The 13,554-nt window shown below is 47.7% G+C and overlaps 1 pseudogene; it reads right to left on the bottom strand.

Annotated features, from left to right (window-relative positions):
- Positions 1–2,396: 2,396 nt before the first annotated feature.
- The window catches only part of LOC115119138 (ETS domain-containing transcription factor ERF-like), an 83,128-nt pseudogene continuing 71,970 nt past the window's right edge, over positions 2,397–13,554 (bottom strand).

Genomic DNA, 13,554 nt, shown 5'->3' with positions numbered 1-13,554 from the left:
TAAAATAAAACATGAACAAGTTGGGTTCAAGTTCATCAACTGATTTGGAACTGGAACTGAAACAGCCAGATGATCTGGAACTGAACCTTGTAGTGAATGTAGATGAACCTACCTACCAGCAGAGGAGGTGTGAGAAACTGTCACTTTCTCAGTTGTGACTGCCTGTGTTGTGGTTCAGTAGAGCAGCTCTTCTCTGTACAGGAGAGGATGTGGCTGGGGTGGAGCCAGGCGCACTGTGCTGCTCACTATGTCGGAGTGTGTGCAGGCAGTGTATTGTATGTCTGCACATTGTATGTGTGTGTGAGTATGTGTGTAAACATACAGGATTGGGAATGTGTGTATATGCATAGTGCATATGGTATGTGTGTGGTTGTATGAATGCATGCATAGTATGTGAGTGTCTGAGTGTGTGTGTCTGAGTGTGTGTAGGGGCATGCAGGTTTCCGCGAAAGCATGCGCTGGATAAGAGCAAGCGGGCAAAGTGGTGCAGGTGCGAGAGCGACGTGGTTCCTGTGGTCTCCACTCTTTTCTCCTCCTCCATCTCCCCCTCCACGTGAAGTGAACATCTGTGTGTGTTAAGCACCTGTCACCTGGGTTCCCCATCTGGGTGTCTGAAAGACTACACCTCCTGACAACACAGAATAGACTACACTACTTGACCATCTGAGAACACAGAATAGACTACACTACCTGACAACACAGACGAGACTACACTACCTGACCATCTGACAACACAGAATAGACTACACTACCTGACCATCTGACAACACAGAATAGACTACACTACCTGACCATCTGACAACACAGAATAGACTACACTACCTGACCATCTGACAACACAGAATAGACTACACTACCTGACCATCTGACAACACAGAATAGACTACACTACCTGACCATCTGACAACACAGAAAATACTATACTACTTGACCATCTGACAACACAGAAAATACTATACTACTTGACCATCTGACAACACAGAAAATACTATACTACTTGACCATCTGACGACTGTATTACATTATTGTTATGGCAGCCTTATGCAGTAACTGTTCAGAATTTCCAGATTTCCATGAAATAGGAACAATAATTAATTACAATATGAGGGAAACCGTTTTCCTTCCAAAAATCGGTAATGAAGTATGTTAAAAAGTCATTTAAAATATAAACACGAGTAGACCACTGTTTAGCATAATGAACCAACATAACATGTTCTATGAGGAAATAGCAAACGGTCTGTTTGAGATAAGTTTGAGTTGGGGTTTTTGAAGTGTTTTTTTCCCCTCCAATTTATGCTTTGGCCACAATTAAAAGTATAGAATGAATCAACATTATTTGGTTGTGAGTTAACAGAATATTTAAGTGGGATTTTCACTGGACAGTTACTTTAATGACAGAAGACTTGTGACATGTTACCATTGGCTCCATCTCTCCTTTCCATTACTCCGTCCATCCTTCTCCATCTCCTCCCTTCTCTTTAGATGAGCGACCGACGTCACGCTAAAAGGTATATGTGCACCACAGCCACATACAGTATGGGAGCATTAGGCGGACGAGTGGGCAGCAACGCCACAGCCACATACAGTATGGGAGCATTAGGCGGACAAGTGGGCAGCAACACCACAGCCACATACAGTATGGGAGCATTAGGCGGACGAGTGGGCAGCAACGCCACAGCCACATACAGTATGGGAGCATTAGGCGGACGAGTGGGCAGCAACGCCACAGCCACATACAGGCGGACGAGTGGGCAGCAACACCACAGCCACATACAGTATGGGAGCATTAGGCGGACGAGTGGGCAGCAACGCCACGGACAAAGTGCTTTTCCTCATCACCATCTCTGAGCAAATAAAGCTGAGAGATAGCGAGAACTCTGCAACTCTCCATCAGTGGAGCTGAGGCCCAGGCTGGCCTGTCCCCTCTGTTCTGTCTCCAGTCCAGTCCTGGGGAGGGAAGGAGGGACTGACACACTGTACAGTATATACATTCTGAATTGATCACCAGCACAGGGGAGTATCAATTAGACACTACTTGGTACATCTACATGTTTATAGGCACAATCTGGAAGATATACTGCTGTTCACTGGTAATTACTAACAATGATTTATACCCATTGATCCTTGAAGAATTTCAATTAATGTCTCATAATGGGAATGTCTTGGTGATGTGAATTCCTGTCCTGTCAGTCATGTAATTAGAGATGAGAGCTGGGGATGTCAGACAGAATATTGATTAGTACTGACTGACTGAGAAGACTAGAGGACTAGAGGTTAATATGTTGTTGATAAACATCCATGGACTGGAAATTTCCCACCAGGCACCACAACGCTACTTCATTCATGTATTTGTTTATAAACATCCAGCAGACGTAAACAAACAACAGACGAGGGTATTGGTTTATAACCAGTTTTAATTAACCCTGATTACAGCTTAATGACAAGTTTGAAAAACAAACAAAAGAATTAAAGAGAAATTCAATGTTACATCATGGTATTAAATCTCATCCCTCTGTTTGAGTGTTATATAACCGCATGGGGGGGGGGACCTTTACATAGTAAAACAATACAAATCTGTTTTTCTTTTAAATGAAACAATCCCCAAAATGAAAAAAAATATACAAGACCAAGAGAGAAAGTAACATTGTAAAATAGAAATGACAATACATGACAAGATCAAATCATACGTATCCCCCTCCACCCTCCCTCCCCAATAACCCCCCCCCTGCCAACCTCTTCTCTGTCGCCATAACAACCCCTCTCAGAATGAATATTACACTTTAGTTTATATTACAAATGTTAAAACCACATGAAAGACTGAGGAGGGGACAGGAGCTGGTAGGGGGTCAAAACAGAAGCATGGAGGAGAGGTCTACGTCACGACGACAGTGTGATGTACAGTTCACAACAACCCTAAAGCAGTAGTAACTCAACCATGGACTAATAATGAGAAGGATGGGGAGGTAAGTAATCCAACCATAACAATAACAACAACAATAATAAACAGCAATATCGACATCAGAAAGGAAAAGAACATTGAGGGTATTTTTAATCTTTGCTAAAGAAATGTTATCCTTCTACACTTTCTCCTGACTGCCGACTCAGACATGAGACCTGGGAATTACCATCCCACACCATCCTGATAAAAGATCACGCTGCAGTTAACAGTCAGGTAGACAGACAATGCTGGCAATAGAGAGAAAGAGGGATGAAGAGTGAAGCAGAGAAAAAAAGAGAACAAGCAGAATAATGCCCAGTCTGTTGCTTAGATATGATGAGTAGTTTATAAGGCAGCTGTCAGTTTCAATAGACACAGGGTGAGGTGGAGGTGAGGGAAGGGGACAGAGAGTGTGTGTGTGTGGTCACATATACAACACCACCAGGATGGACAATAACAGTAGTCCAATGATTGTGACTTGCTCAGCCACACACCTGCCCGTCTGGAGGCCTGCCATCCCAGAGGCCCCTGTTAGAGTTCTTACCGGTTGGTCAAGTCTTTGATTGCCCTGAGCCAATCAGAGGGCCGTTTGGCTCAGTCTCCAGACCTCTAATGCTCCAGGATGTCAAAACATCAAAGCAGCAAAACAGTGAGGACAGAGTGTGTGGGAGGGGTTTGGAAATGTGAGTCTGTGTGTGTGTGTGTGTTTGAGATAGTGGGCAGGGTATTCCAGGTGAAGTCTAACGTCATCTTTCCAGCCTCCACTGTTATCTGTACAGCAATCATCAACCTCAGCCTCCACCAACCTGCTGGGAATATAGCTAATGCAGTCACGATTAGTAAACTGTCCGCTTTAGATAACCGGATTAACTGGGTAGAGCTGAGAAATGACAGGATTTGTCATCGACTAAAATCCCCAGTCCTGACTAACCCTGAGCTCATTCACCCCCACTGGGGCCGGAGGTGAGTTGTGAGGTCCATTAGTGAGGTGAGGTCCCCATAGAGGTGCATTATCAAGGTGAGACCAGCCCAGAGGGAGACTGGGGACAGGTGACGGTGGTCAGGTCTTCTACAAGCTGAGAGGGAGTAGCGGACCGTGATGGCAGACAGAATAGTCATGTTCAAATGACAACTGCTGTATATATTCAGTGTACTACAATGCAGTTCTTTCATGATTCTCATTATTTTCATCATTTTGTCTGTCTCTCCTGTGTCGTTTGTTGTCCCTTGGTCATAACAAAACATTTGGACTCCTACCCATCCCGTTGTCTCCCTCCCCTAAGGAAGTTTACCTGAAACAGGATATTCTCTCCCTTCGCCTACCAGAACGAATCACTTACAAAAACATCCCGAATCTGTCATTTCATTAAATGGCATGTTGTTTTAGTTTTTTATATCAGTTTGGAATTTCATATATAATATATACTGAGAAAAAATATAAACGTAACATGCAACGATTTAAAATATTTTACTGGGTTACAGTTCATAGAAGGAAATCAGTCAATTTACATGAATTTGGTCCTAATCTATGGACTTCACATGACTGGGAATAGAGATACTCATCGATTCGTCAGATACCTTTAAAGAAAAAAGGTAGCATAGAGTTGATCAGGCTGTTGATTGTGGCCTGTGGAATGTTGTCCCACTCCTCTTCAATGGCCGTGCAAAGTTGTTGGATCTTGGCGGGAACTGGAACACGCTGTCGAAGACGTCGATCCAGAGCATCCCAAACATGCTCAACGCGTGACATCTGGTGAGTATGCAGGCCATGGAAGAACTGGGACATTTTCAGCTTCCAGGAACCGTATACAGATCCTTGCGACATGGAGCAGTGCATTATGCTGAAACATGAGGGGATGGCAGTGGATGAATGGCACGACAATGGGCAATCGGTGTCTCTATGCATTCAAATTGCCATCAATAAAATGTAATTGTATTCGTTGTCCGTAGTTTATGCCTGCCCATACCATAACCCCACCGCCACCATGGGGCACCTCTGTTCACAACATTGACATCAGCAAACTGCTTGTCCACACGACGCCATACACGTGGTCTGCGGTTGTGAGGCCGGTTGGACGTACTGCCAAATTCTCTAAAATGACGTTGGAGCGGCTTATGGCAGAGAAATTAACATTCAATTCTCTGGTAACAGCTCTGGTGGACATTCCTGCAGTCAGTATGCCAATTTCACACTCCCTCAAAACTTGAGACATCTGTGGCATTGTGTTGTGTGACAAAACTGCACATTTTAGAGTGGCCTTTAATGGACCCCATGCACAAGGTGCACCTGTGTAATGATCATGCCGTTTAATCAGCTTCTTGATATGCCACACCTGTCAGCTGGATGGATTATCTTGGCAAAGGAGAAATGCTCACTAACAGGGATGTAAACAAATGTGTGCACAAAATTTGAGAGGAACAAGCTTTTTGTGTGTATGGAAAATGTCTGGGATCTTTTACTTCAGCTCATGAAACATGGGACCAACACTTTACATGTTGCATTTATGTTTTTGTTCAGTGTATAAATATATAGTTTATATGAGTGTGCATATCTCAGTAGGACTTTCTCGTTTTATTTTTTACTAAGACTCTTGTAAAGAGTTTAAAACACACTATAAAACAAGGCATAGAGAGGCAGTGTGTGTGTGTGTGTGTGTGTATATGTATGTATGTATGTATGTGTGTGTGTGTGTGTGTGTGTGTATGTGTGTCTACAGGTGTGCTTGCATATGCGGTGTTGTGTGCGTATTCTGCTGGTTTAGTTAACACTATGAGACTATGGTTGATAGAACAGGAGTAAGGGATTTGGGTGGAGCTGGTGAACTAGGATTCTGTGCAGGTGGCCCTTGCTTCTGCCCTGCCATGGGATAGACAAGGCTAAGCTAGGATATGCTAGGCTAAGCCAACAGTTAAAAGATACTGGACCCCTCACTCTCCTTTTCCATAGGAGAGCTCTCTCCCCCTCCCAATGGTCCCCTCGCTGTTCCTCTCTGTCATCTAACAACCGAGCCACTGCTCCCTACCCCTCCGTTGATCCTCCACCCTCTCCCTTCTCTCATTTAGATCAGGATCTTTCAGGTCCACAAAACAAAGGAAGTAGGAGAGAGAGAGAAAAGATTACAGAAAGAGAGGAAAGTACAAAAGTGATGACAGAGGAGTGTTAGAGAGAAATAAAGTGTGTGTTGAATAGCAGTACCCTTCAGTAGCAGTCCAAGAGCAAAGCCTCCATGTCCCAAAGTCCTGTCCACTGTCCGTTTTCCCAGCAGCTGGTGTGTGTCTGTGGCATCCCTGAGTGGAGTGGCCAGTGTTGCGAGAAGGAGTCTGCCAGTTTACCACGACTAGGTTCCACAGCCCCCAATCGACAGCCCAACTTTCCTGTGTGTCTGTTATGGGTAAGAACGGGGGGGATACTATTACATAAATAATAGAGAGAGTCTCACACTATGTATAAACTCCCGGTCATTTATTGGGTAAATCACCAACGTTTCGGCATCACTGTGCCTTCTTCAGGGTCATACTCTTACACCCAGGCTCTCCTCCTCTCAGTCTTATCTCTCTCTCTCTCACTGATACAGGTACAGGCACTTGTAGAAGCCCCGTCTTCATCTCTATACAAAAATAAAACGGGAGAAATCTCATCCTCCATGTCTGCAGCGCTGGAAAGCCAGGGGGCTGGGCTGTCTGAGTTGGGGTCCCCTGAGGAGAAAGACAGACTAACCCTAGAGGGGGGGCCAGAAGGCAGGAAAGGTGAGGCAAAAGAGCTGGGTCAGGAGATGTGGGGCAGTGCTGGGCTGGAGGCTGGATATGAGGCTGACAGTGGGCTGGACAGGAAACTGGCTTGGGGCTTCCATCCAGACACAAGCAGAGAGTAGCGTCCCCTCTGGTTCTGCCCCTGGTTTAAGTCACTGAGCCTGGGCAAAAGTCCCCTCTCTTCTTCAACAGTCTCTGAGGGAGGGGTCTCATTACAGTAGAAGGTAAGGGCTTTGGGAGGAGGGTGTGGACTGCATCAGGGTTTGGAGTTTGATTAGGCCCAGGTTTAGTTTGAGTTAGGAGAGAACTGTCTGTCTGTCAGAGTGGCAGGAGGACCTCAGGAGTCATTTACACTGTCCTAAACCACCACTGTCTGCTAGCATTAGTGTTTCTATGTATCCCTATGTGTGTGTGGATCAGCATCAGCAGTCCTTGTTCTCCAGTGACAGTTGGGCGGTGGCCTGGTGCAGGTCCTGGTTCACCCCCTCTGAGCCAACGGAAGGGAACACTCATACCCCCCCAGGGCTGGGGGACTGGGGGCGCTGCCAGCCCCGTTCTCCTGCATCCCTCCATTCTTCTCCGTCTCTCTTTCCCTCTCCTTCTCCCCTCGTACTTTCTTGTCATCCTGCTCTTCCATGGCCTCCATTCGTTGGTCTTCACTCCAGCGCCGTTTGAAGCGCAGCTTGAGTGGAATGCACTTGGTCTGCCCCTGGGCGGGGGACTGGGGAGGGGGGGTGTCGCCTGGCTCGGCCGGCTCACTCTTCAGGGTGGGAGGTCCGCGGTGGGGGTGGGAGGTGAAGAAGGGCAGCAGGCCTGGAGGAGGGGGTGCGGGGGCCTTGAAGACATCCTCATCCAGGTCCTCGTCGTGGGGGTGTGGGTGGGAGGAGGTCCCGTTGGGGTGGTGGGGGTGAGGCCGGGGGTGTCGGGGGGAGAAGAGGTCGTACTCGTCGCCCCGGTCGTCGGGGTCTTCGTCGCTGATGTCAGTCACCTCCACCTCCTCTTCTGACTCAATATCTGAGATGGGCTCCACCTACAGAGACAGAGTGTCGATATCACAGTCACAAACGTTTAGCCATCAGGATCCTCAACACATACAGTCAAACAGTTCAAAGTGACTATGTCCCCTTGTGGGTCTCACCTTGATCTTGGGCAGCCCGGTGCTGTTGAGGGAGCCGGTGGAGGAGGAGTTGGAGATGAGTCCTGACCCGCCGGCTGAGCTCAGGTCACTGCCGAAGGACAGGGAGGACCCCAGACCGGAGGACGACAGGGACCCTGAGCCCGAGGACAGTGAGCTCTGCCTGGGGTGGTGGTTCTGGCTACCATCCCTCTGCTTCCGGCCCAATGGAGGAGGCTGCAGCTTGAACTTGAAGGGCGAGAGGTGAGGCGGCTCCTCACCCAGGTGCAGTGGGTGGTGGATGGGGTGGGGGTGGGAATGGGCCGAGTGAGGGTGGGCTGAGTGCGGGTGAGGGTGGGCTGAGTGAGGGTGAGGAGAGTGGGATTGGGACAGGGGAGATGGGTGTCGATGACTATTCAGACCTGAGCGTTCTCCTCCTCTCTCGCCCAGTTCTCTCTTGTCTTGGGCGAGGCGGTGTGGCTGGGGAATGATGACGTTGGGGTAGTGGAGGAAGGCTCTGGGGCTGAGGTGGTAGTTGTAAACACTCTGGTGGTGGGCCTGCAGGTAGCGCTTCATTTCCTCAGGGTTGAAGGAGAAGTGAGAGCCCAGCATGGGGGAGAGGGAGGGGGACGGGGTGTAGGGCAGGTGGGAAGAGGGGGTCAAGGACAGGGCTGGGGACAGAGGTGGGGCTAAGAGCCCTGCACCCCCAGGGCCAGGCAGGGGGGACACGGGGAAGGGGGACAGGTTGTCAGGGTGGACCCTGTGTCCCAGGGGGCCGCGGGAGCCTGGGTGGGCATTGGGGTTCCCTGCTCCACCATACATCCTAAACAGAGACTCATGGGACATACGGGGGTGGATCATACTCCTGTACCCTCCTCCCCTGGACCTCCTACTCCTACTCCTCCTCCTCCCCCTGGACCTCCTACTCCTCCTCCCCCTGGGCCTCCTCCTCCCCTGGACCTCCTCCCCCTCCCCTCCCCCTGGACCTCCTCCCCTCCCCCACTCAGCCCTCTCTCCCCCCTCTCATCCCCACCTCCCCCGTTGCCATCCTCGATCTCAGAGTTGACGGAGGTCCCATCGCTGCAGTCGCTGACCGAGCCGCGCGCCATGCGCCGAGCCACGGCGCTGAACACGCCCCCGGGGCTACGCAGGTCCTCATTGGGTGAAAGCATGTCGGATGGCGTGGATGGTGGGAAGCGGAAATGAGTTCCGGCTGCGGAAGGCAATGGTGGGGCACTCTGAGGAACACCACTACCTGTTAGAGAACAGGAGAGAGAGGGAAGAGAGGAGGAGAACAGAGAGATGCAATGATGAGGGTATTAATATACACTAGGTAATGATATGGATTAGCACAGTCAGTGTTTAATTAAGAATTTAGTGATGTCTGTGACACACACACACACACACACACAGTGAGCGGTACCTGTGGAGCCCATGTCTATGAAAGGGTAGTTGACCAGGACCAGTTTGTTGAAGTTGAACTTGTAGGTGAACCTCTTCCCTTTGGTCTTGTGGAGGATTCTCTTGTTGTAGTAATACCTGGTGGGGAAACAGACCAATATGGGGTCACACACAGACCTTTAGGTCTCATTACTACCTGTAGCATGCTTCTCAATGTCAACACACACAGTCACACAGGAACTCTTCAAATGGTACCACACACAGTCATACAGGAACTCTTCAAATGGTACCACACACAGTCACACAGGAACTCTTCAAATGGTACCACACACAGTCACACAGGAACTCTTCAAATGGTACCACACACAGTCACACAGGAACTCTTCAAATGGTACCACACACAGTCACACAGGAACTCTTCAAATGGTACCACACACAGTCACACAGGAACTCTTCAAATGGTACCACACACAGTCACACAGGAACTCTTCAAATGGTACCACACACAGTCACACAGGAACTCTTCAAATGGTACCACACACAATGATTTATTTTCAATAAACCCAGGTCTGTCATGTCCCTCCACACACAGCTAGTGAATGGTCTTATTAACCAGTATTTTGTGATGTCCACTCATAGCAGCCAGGAGAGATGGTGTGTGTGTGTGTGTGTGTGTGTGTGTGTGTGTGTGTGTGTGTGTGTGTGTGTGTGTGTGCGTTTATTTATCGGCATCTGACCAAATCAGAGGCACAGTAGTTTAGTCAGGGCTTTTCTAGACCAACTGGTCACACACTCCCCTGTCCCTCTGTTAGCCCTAGTCCATCTCTTTATGCACCATTCATCTAAACCCACCAATAATCACACTCCCCTGTCCCTCTGTTAGCTCTAGTCCATCTCTTTATGTACCATTCATCTAAACCCACCAATAATCACACTCCCCTGTCCCTCTGTTAGCTCTAGTCCATCTCTTTATGTACCATTCATCTAAACCCACCAATAATCACACTCCCCTGTCCCTCTGTTAGCTCTAGTCCATCTCTTTATGTACCATTCATCTAAACCCACCAATAATCACACTCCCCTGTCCCTCTGTTAGCTCTAGTCCATCTCTTTATGTACCATTCATCTAAACCCACCAATAATCACACTCCCCTGTCCCTCTGTTAGCTCTAGTCCATCTCTTTATGTACCATTCATCTAAACCCACCAATAATCACACTCCCCTGTCCCTCTGTTAGCCCTAGTCCATCTCGTTATGTACCATTCATCTAAACCCACCAATAATCACACTCCCCTGTCCCTCTGTTAGCTCTAGTCCATCTCGTTATGTACCATTCATCTAAACCCACCAATAATCACACTCCCCTGTCCCTCTGTTAGCTCTAGTCCATCTCGTTATGTACCATTCATCTAAACCCACCAATAATCACACTCCCCTGTCCCTCTGTTAGCTCTAGTCCATCTCTTTATGTACCATTCATCTAAACCCACCAATAATCACACTCCCCTGTCCCTCTGTTAGCCCTAGTCCATCTCTTTATGTACCATTCATCTAAACCCACCAATAATCACACTCCCTGTCCCTCTGTTAGCTCTAGTCCATCTCTTTATGTACCATTCATCTAAACCCACCAATAATCACACTCCCTGTCCCTCTGTTAGCTCTAGTCCATCTCTTTATGTACCATTCATCTAAACCCACCAATAATCACACTCCCCTGTCCCTCTGTTAGCCCTAGTCCATCTCGTTATGTACCATTCATCTAAACCCACCAATAATCACACTCCCCTGTCCCTCTGTTAGCTCTAGTCCATCTCTTTATGTACCATTCATCTAAACCCACCAATAATCACACTCCCCTGTCCCTCTGTTAGCTCTAGTCCATCTCTTTATGTACCATTCATCTAAACCCACCAATAATCACACTCCCCTGTCCCTCTGTTAGCTCTAGTCCATCTCTTTATGTACCATTCATCTAAACCCACCAATAATCACACTCCCCTGTCCCTCTGTTAGCTCTAGTCCATCTCTTTATGTACCATTCATCTAAACCCACCAATAATCACACTCCCCTGTCCCTCTGTTAGCTCTAGTCCATCTCTTTATGTACCATTCATCTAAACCCACCAATAATCACACTCCCCTGTCCCTCTGTTAGCTCTAGTCCATCTCGTTATGTACCATTCATCTAAATCAACCAATAATCACACTCCCCTGTCCCTCTGTTAGCTCTAGTCCATCTCTTTATGTACCATTCATCTAAACCCACCAATAATCACACTCCCCTGTCCCTCTGTTAGCTCTAGTCCATCTCTTTATGTACCATTCATCTAAACCCACCAATAATCACACTCCCCTGTCCCTCTGTTAGCTCTAGTCCATCTCTTTATGTACCATTCATCTAAACCCACCAATAATCACACTCCCCTGTCCCTCTGTTAGCTCTAGTCCATCTCTTTATGTACCATTCATCTAAACCCACCAATAATCACACTCCCCTGTCCCTCTGTTAGCCCTAGTCCATCTCGTTATGTACCATTCATCTAAACCACATATGTCAGAGTCAAGGCCCGCGGGCCACATCCGGACCGCAAGAAGGTTTTTTACGGCCCCTGGGATGATCTTGATTTATTATTAGAACCGGCCCGCAGCAAGCCGGCAGCCCGCAGATCTTTTACACGCACCAATACTACATTTCCCACAATGCAAAGGTGACGCACCGAGCAGTAGGCTGCTTCATTTCAATATTTATTGGCACAGCAGTCGTCAGCATCACAGTAAAATTAACTTTCAGATACCCATCAAAAATGGCAAAACGGAAGGTGGATACTGAGAACCGGGGGTTTCAAACAAGGTGGGAGTCGGAGTATATGTTCACGAAGGTAGCTGGAAAACCTGTGTGTCTTCTGTGTGGAGAAAGTGTGGCGGTACTGAAAGAGTATAATCTGAGACGACATTATGAAACGAAACACGCGGACAAAAACAAGAATATGGACATGGAACAAAGGCTACAAAAGGCAGAGGAATTAAAACGAGGCCTCAAATCTCGACAGGCTCTGTTCAAAAAGCCAAATCACAAGGCCAGGCTGCTGTCAAGGCCAGTTTTATTTTGGCAGAAGAGATCGCTAAATCAGCCCGGCCATTTACGGAGGGGATTTCATCAAAAACTGCATGATTAAAGTTTGTGACGAAGTTTGCCCAGAAAAAGGCAACTCTTTTTAAATGTGAGTCTGAGCAGAAACACCATTGCCGAGAGAGTAGACCAGTTGTCCATCAATCTAAAAGAGCAGCTTGTGAAAAAGGGAAAAGATTTTATTGCATATTCCTTGGCTGTGGATGAGAGCACCGACATTTCTGACATTGCCCAGTTGTCAATTTTCATCCGCGGAGTGGACTCCAACCTAAGCGTGACAGAGGAGTTTTTGGCTTTACGTCCTATGCATGGCACAACTACGGGGCATGATTTGTATGAAGAGGTGTCAAGATGTGTAAATGAGATGGAGCTGCCTTGGGAAAAACTCGTGGGTTTGACAACCGACGGAGCACCTGCGATGTGTGGACACAGGAGCGGACTGGTGGCGAAGATACGGGAAAAGATGCAAGAGGAAAACGCGACAGGTGAGCTGACAGCTTATCATTGTATCATACACCAGGAAGCGTTGTGCGGTAAAGCCTTGAAAATGGAGCATGTAATGAGCATCATCACGCGCACAGTTAACTTTATCAGAGCCAAAGGTTTGAATCACCGCCAGTTCAAGGCATTTCTGACGGAGTTAGAAACGGAGCATGGTGATTTGCCTTATCACACAGAGGTGCGATGGCTAAGCCAGGGAAAGGTGCTTCAAAGATGTTTCGAGCTTCGTGAGGAGATTTGTCTGTTCTTGGACAGCAAAGGGAAAGACACAACACAACTCCGAGACGAAATGTTTCTGTGTGAAATGGCTTTTCTGTGTGACATTACGAGTCATCTGAATGCAATAAACTTGCAGCTGCAGGGTCGGGATCGTGTCATCTCTGATATGTACAGTACAGTGAAGGCATTTAAAACCAAACTGACTCTGTGGGAGACGCAGATGCGGAAAGAAAATTTGAGCCACTTTCCCAGCTGCCAGACCATGAAAGAGAAGCTCTCTACCAGTGCGTTCCCGAGCACACAGTTGGCTGATAAAATAGGTATGCTTGCCGCTGACTTTCGACGCCGATTTGCTGACTTTGAAGCACAAAAAAGCAGGTTGGAACTGCTCGGTAACCCATTTGCTGTTGACGTGGAAAGCTCACCACCAAACCTCCAAATGGAGTTGATTGACCTCCAATGCAATGATGCACTGAGGGCAAAATATGCGGCAGTGG

The sequence above is a fragment of the Oncorhynchus nerka genome, linkage group LG3, assembly GCF_034236695.1.
Source record: "Oncorhynchus nerka isolate Pitt River linkage group LG3, Oner_Uvic_2.0, whole genome shotgun sequence".
NCBI classification, from domain to species: Eukaryota; Metazoa; Chordata; class Actinopteri; order Salmoniformes; family Salmonidae; genus Oncorhynchus; species Oncorhynchus nerka.
The sequence above is the reverse complement of the archived record's forward strand: the minus strand, read 5'-3'. Positions and strand labels throughout refer to the sequence as shown.